The sequence below is a fragment of the Pteronotus mesoamericanus genome, unplaced genomic scaffold (assembly GCF_021234165.1).
Source record: "Pteronotus mesoamericanus isolate MK-2021 breed Mesoamerican mustached bat unplaced genomic scaffold, CSHL_Meso_final contig_24, whole genome shotgun sequence".
Taxonomy (NCBI): Eukaryota; Metazoa; Chordata; class Mammalia; order Chiroptera; family Mormoopidae; genus Pteronotus; species Pteronotus mesoamericanus.
This window is the reverse complement of record NW_026555100.1, coordinates 28,527,813-28,533,812: the sequence shown is the minus strand read 5'-3', so window position 1 is coordinate 28,533,812 and position 6,000 is coordinate 28,527,813.

Below are 6,000 nucleotides of genomic sequence, written 5' to 3'. Positions count from 1 at the left end.
TTGTCCAGCTGTGTGCCTGTACCTTCCTCTGCCTTTTTAGAATCCCGAGACCCAACCCAAAATCTAGCTACTCTTTCTTTTTCTTTTATTTTTCTGAGTCAAAATAAGATTTACTGGCCTCCTCTGAGAAAGACTCTTTGGAAGAGGTCTTGTTCCTGACACACTAGTCGGAGAGCCTTCATGCTCTTTCATGCTCTTTTACAAGTCTTAACAATAATAACAACAATAACATTTATTAAATGCTCACTCTGTGCCAAGCCCTCTGCCAAGTGCTCTGTGGATATTGTCTATTCAGCTTTCACATTAATACTCTGGGGTTGTCGCCATGAGTCCCATTTTAGAGATAAGATCACCAAGGTTTCCAGATGGTAAGACTCAGCCACCACAGCTAGACAGAGCTGGGATACCACATGGTGCTGACACCAATGGAAGGTGAGTGGAGCTGATGTGCGTCACCACCCAGACACCTCTAATCTCTTCTGTCTCCCCACGACCTAAACCAGCAGGTTCCCCGAACCCTGCTGTGTGCAAGAACCCCCTGGGGAGTTTGTTAAAAATAAGATGCTCAGGCCCACTGTTCACCTACCGAATCAGAGTGTTGTAGTCGATAGCCCGCAAATCTGTCTCAAAACAAGCTCCCCAAGTGCTGCTGGTGTACAATGGGCTTGGGAGCCTCTGTTTAAGGCTGTTGACTTTTCTGGCCGGCTGGAGCCAAAGAGTCTAGGCTGCAAGACCTCCTGCCCTTCTCGTCCCTTCACAGCGGACTGCTTATGTAGATTCATGAGAGCAAGGGTGCTGTGTCAGGGCAAGGGTCCTGTCAGGTGCCTGGTTGCTTAACAAAGTTCAGACATCTGGGCCCTCCTGCCACTTGCCTGCTACCCAAAGGGAGAGTTGTTACCTGCAAGCAGAGGCCAGGTGGCCAGGAGAGGGGGGAAGGCATTGGCAGCGTCAGTTGTCCCGCGCTCTCCTTTCTGAGGAGGCTCTCAGGAGAAACCCCCTTCAGGCAGCTGTTGTCCTGCAAGGAGGAAGCCGGTCCTTCCCTGCGTGTCCATCAACTGTTCTCGTCAGCTGGCGTCCTGCAGAGCCTGTGGTCAGGAAGTCCCCAACAGCTTGGTCAATATTATTGAATTGACTTTAGAGTATCCCAGGCAAGGCAGAGGTACAGAAGGTTAGCCAGCCTGGTCACTTGATGGATAGGAAACTGAGGCTCAGAGAGGGAAACGGAGAGGTCTTTGTGTTTGATTTATATTTGAGAAGACTCAAGCTTAGTAAGATGTTGGGAGGCGTACCCTGATTCAAAGAGTGTTAAACAGGCAAGTAGGTTAGTTAGCCATCCGGAACGGTGGCCCCCTGGGTTTACCAAATTACCTCTCTGAACTCTGTGAGCATCTCTTTCTCTGTCTGTCTCTCTGGTGCCTATTGATTAGATAAGTTTGAAAAAATACAACACCTGTGTCAGTGGGTACTCAATTGTTTGGATATTTATTCTTAAAAAGCATTACACATAGCCCTGGCTGTGGGGCTTAGTTGGTTAGAGTGTTGTCTTGTACACAGAAACGTTGTGGGTTTGATTCCTGGCCAGGGCACAAACTTAGGTTGCCGGTTCAATCCCTGACCGGGGTGTGTGCAGGAGGCAACCAATTGATGTTTCTCTCTCACATTGATGGCTCTCTTTCTCTCTCTTCCTCTCTCTCCCACCCTCCCTTCCTCTCTCTAAAATCCATAAATTTATCCTTGGGTGAGGATTTTTTTTTTAAATTTTAAAAGCATTACACATATTGCCTACACTTTTTCCTTACATAAACCTCATGCCCATATCCAACTGGAACTGAAGAGGACACTGTTGGGTCCAAGCACATGGGTCCTTGCCAAAACCTAGACCTTCTTTCTCATTTCTCTTTCCATAATCTTATCTGATTTTTCATCATTCAATGGTTCTTCAGCTCTGTCAGTTTTGTTATTACCCACCCCTTTCTTTTAGATTTTAAAATTGTAGACAAATCAAGCACTCTAAGTTTCCTGCCAATGCTGTAAGATCTCCAGTTTTTAGGAATACTCAATGTTCATTGAGCATTTTCCACATACCAGGCACTATTCCAAGCACTATACATAGTTTATGTTATTGAACTTTTGCAACACCCTTTTGAGGTAGGTTCTATTATTATCCCCACTTTCTACAGTAAAGAATCCAAAATTCAGAGAAGCTGGCCTAAGGTCACACAGCTGGGATTCCAAACCAGGCTGACCCCTTCACAGGAGTGTTCCTAGTAATTCTGGAAGTAGGGTTTGAGATAGTGAGAACCATCTACTTTATAAAGGTGGCAACGAACGTTTATTGTGCTTTCGATAGGGAAAGTCCTACAGTGTCTACAAAGGTGATTTAGGGGATAACCCTTCCTCTCACAGGGAGTCAGACAGGTATTCAATTAATATAATAAAAAACCGAAAGTGTTAAGGACTGCATTGGAGGAACAGATAAAGTGTGGTAAAAACACGTAAGAAGGACAGTTAACAAGCAGGCAATCAGCAATGACTTCCTGGAGGAAGTGGCATATGTAATCTCCTTGAATGACAAATCATGTACGACTGGTAGAGATGGGGGAGCATACTCCCCCGCTGGCAGGCAGTGTGGTATAATGAGTGGGCTCACATCCAGGTGCCATCACTTGCTAGCTGCGCAGCTTCATCTCTGAGCCCTGGTTTCCTCAGGTGGCCAGGTAGAGGTCATTACACGGACCTCTCAGGCCTGTGGTGATCGTTGTGTGAATAATACATGTGAAAATCTAGAACAAGACACAGGAGGGGCCCGCGGATGCTCTGTTCCCTTCTGAGTTCACTGAGACACTTCAGAACCCATTGCTGGGGCCACTGTCCCACAAAGCCCAGTCCGTGTTGACAAGAGTGGCTCTTAGAAAGCTCTCTTGTCAAGACTTAGCTTCGGTCAGATATTCAAAAACAGGCCACTTCAACTCGCAACACAGTTTGTAAAGGAAATGAGCAGTGAGGCTTAACTTCAGTGGTGTGGCTAGGAGCTACTGTAATAGAACAAATGGATTGTTTATCAGCTTTCTATCTGTCCCTAACAAAGCCATGTGAAATGAGGCATTAAATTCCCAGTTTTTAAAAAAGATGACAAACACTGATTAATTTACTGGAGTAGAACATATTGAGCCAAATGTTTAGTTTTGCATTAAATCTATATCTAGCGTTTTCATTAAAAGGGGCTAAATGTAGACTCTATTGATGCTTCAGTGCCCATTTTAGATTAATGCTTAACATTTAAAACTGTGCATGAAATTGTAAATGTATCAGCAAACACATAAGAAGGACCAGACTAAGTGCCATGTGCTTATTCATAGCCGGCCATTTCCGAGGCTGCCAATGTGTTATTGCAGGGTTATTTGCCCACACTTGCCTAAGCTGTGAATAGTTAATATCCCTGATTGCCTAGTTAAATATCTTTTTAGACTGAGAGAAGGGGGGGATGTGGAAGAAATAGGGGAATCATATAATTTCTGTGCAGTGAATAATTAAGTCATGATACTTCTCAATTCATATTTCTGTGGTAATTAAGCTAGTATCTTTCTGGGGGAAAAAAACTGTTAACTTCCTTAATTGTTATTTATGGCCACAGTTTAGCTGAAGTAGGTAAGGATAAAAAGGACTAAAAACCTTAGAATAAAAATACTTTTTTCAAACAGAACTTAATTTGTGCCGCCACTAAAACTAACCAGATGAAAATTTTCCTCATTATGAGATGAGACCTTTTATTTACATTTTTTATAATCTTAAATCTTGACTCAGATATGTGGTTACCCAAATGGCTGGGGAGAATCTGTAATATAAGATACAGCAGGTCCTCAAATAATATGATTTTGTTCAACATCATTTTGTTATAATGTTACTGAGAAAAAAAAATATTTCTGGTGCGAGCCACGGTCTGGGTGGAGTTTGCACATTTTCCCCACGTCTGCATGGGTGTTCTCAGGGGTCTCCGACTTCCTCACACATCGCAAAGATGTGCATGCGAGGCGAACTCGAAAGTCTACATTGTCCCAGTTTAAGTGAGTGTGGTATGTGCGTGATACTCCCCACGATGGAAGAGCCACCTGTCCAGGGTTGGTTCTTACTTGCATCCTGAGCTGCCAGGACAGGCTCTGACCACTGAGACCCTGAAGTAAAATAAGTAGGTTGGGAAATAATGATCTGGTCCTGGCTGGGTAGCTCAGACTACTGGAGCATCATCTGGCATGTGCACCAAAAGTTTGCAGGTTTGGTTCCCAGTCGGAGCATGCACAGGAGGCAGCCAATGGATGTTTCTCTCTCCTCCCCGCACCTTTCATCTCTCCCTCTAATAATCAATAAAAACATATCTTTGGGTAAGGATTAAAAATAATAATGATCTGATTTATTTTTATTTATTTTTCTTAAATGTCAGTAGAGCTCACATTTATTTCATTGTTTCGTATTAGAAGCATTTGGGGTGTTTATTGAGAAGTTTGGTGATGATTTTGTGAGCAGAAATGTGCAACAGGAAATAACTCTTGTTTATCTCCATTGGCCTATGGTAAAGTTGGTTTCATTATATGTTATTTCACTTCAAGTCAGTTTCCAAGAACCTGTCAACAATGTTGGGGACTTACTGTATTTCACTACTTAGAGTAATTAAAAATCAATGCTAAATAAGTGAAAAGTGATGCAACTCAGCACTAAGAGACAGGCTACTGTAATTTTCATGGAATCAGGTTTTGGAATCAGACTCAGGTTCTGATTCCAGCTTCGGTTCTTGCCAGCAATTACCAGCTGGCAGATTCACCAAACTACGGAATGGAAAAGAGTTAGTTCTTCAAGGAGAGGGAGGTGGCGTTCCAAGAGGAGAAGCGAAAGGGATGCAAGAAGATGGAAACAGCAGATGTCTAGGCCACTTCAAAGAATAAAAGTGGGACTGAGGGATGGAGGGCAGGGACCAAGGGTCCCTCCCAAATCCACAGCACAGACCAGGGTCTAGAAGATAAAAATTTAAAGTTGAGGCTGACAATTCATTTCCAGCTAGCATGAGAACCCAGAAAATAGGTTCACGTCCTGCCCTCCCAGGCATACAATAGCAGCTCCATATTCAGGGCGTGCCCCAAACACAGCAGAGATGGTACCCACCAGGCATCTGAGCAAGCTGTATAAACAGAGTGTCCAGGAAGAGATTTGTGATTGATTTTAGAGAGTGAGGTGGGGTGTTTCAGAGAAGGGAGCCAGTGGAATGATCTATAAACTGCCAGATGTTTTATTTTGACGTCACATTTCATCCAGGTATCTCTGTGGAGTCATAGCATGCAAGATTAGAAACGAACTACTGACTGAGGCCATTGCCGAGTTCCTCAGTACCCAGCCTGCTACCCAATCATCAGGATGGTTTTTGGTTCTAGGAAAAACCACAGGATTTTAGTACTATCTTGAGGGATCTCTGCTTTCTGTTTTTGTTCTAGGTTCCCAGAGAATAAAGCATCAATATGTAGGCCTCTATTTTGCAAGCTATGGTCACAGAATAGTAATTCTACGGGGAATAATGGATGTTGCCCAAGCAAAGGGTTTTGTGACCAAACAAATCTTAAGGACACTTTATTAAACAAAGTTAAATTTATGTGTCTATTTCGCAGGACTTCTCAGAGCCTTTATGATGTTGAAATGCCATGTAAATATCCAGAAAAGAGTAAGATATGCTAAATTTGACCCCAGAATCTTTTCTTCCCTATATCCTACACTCCATAAGGCCGGTATTTTTGTGACAATAGCTTTGGAAACTATTTTTCTAAGCTTGGAACCAGGAAGTTCTACTTCCACCTAGGATGTAGAAGGCCCCAAGAGAATGCTGCTTATACATGAAAAGGAAAACTACAAAACTATTATTTTTTTGAGCTCATTAGAGAACTGAGCTGCAAAGCAACCAAGGGAACTAAATTCCAGAAAATAACAAGCCCTTCTGAGGAAACTGTTTCTCTTGTGGCA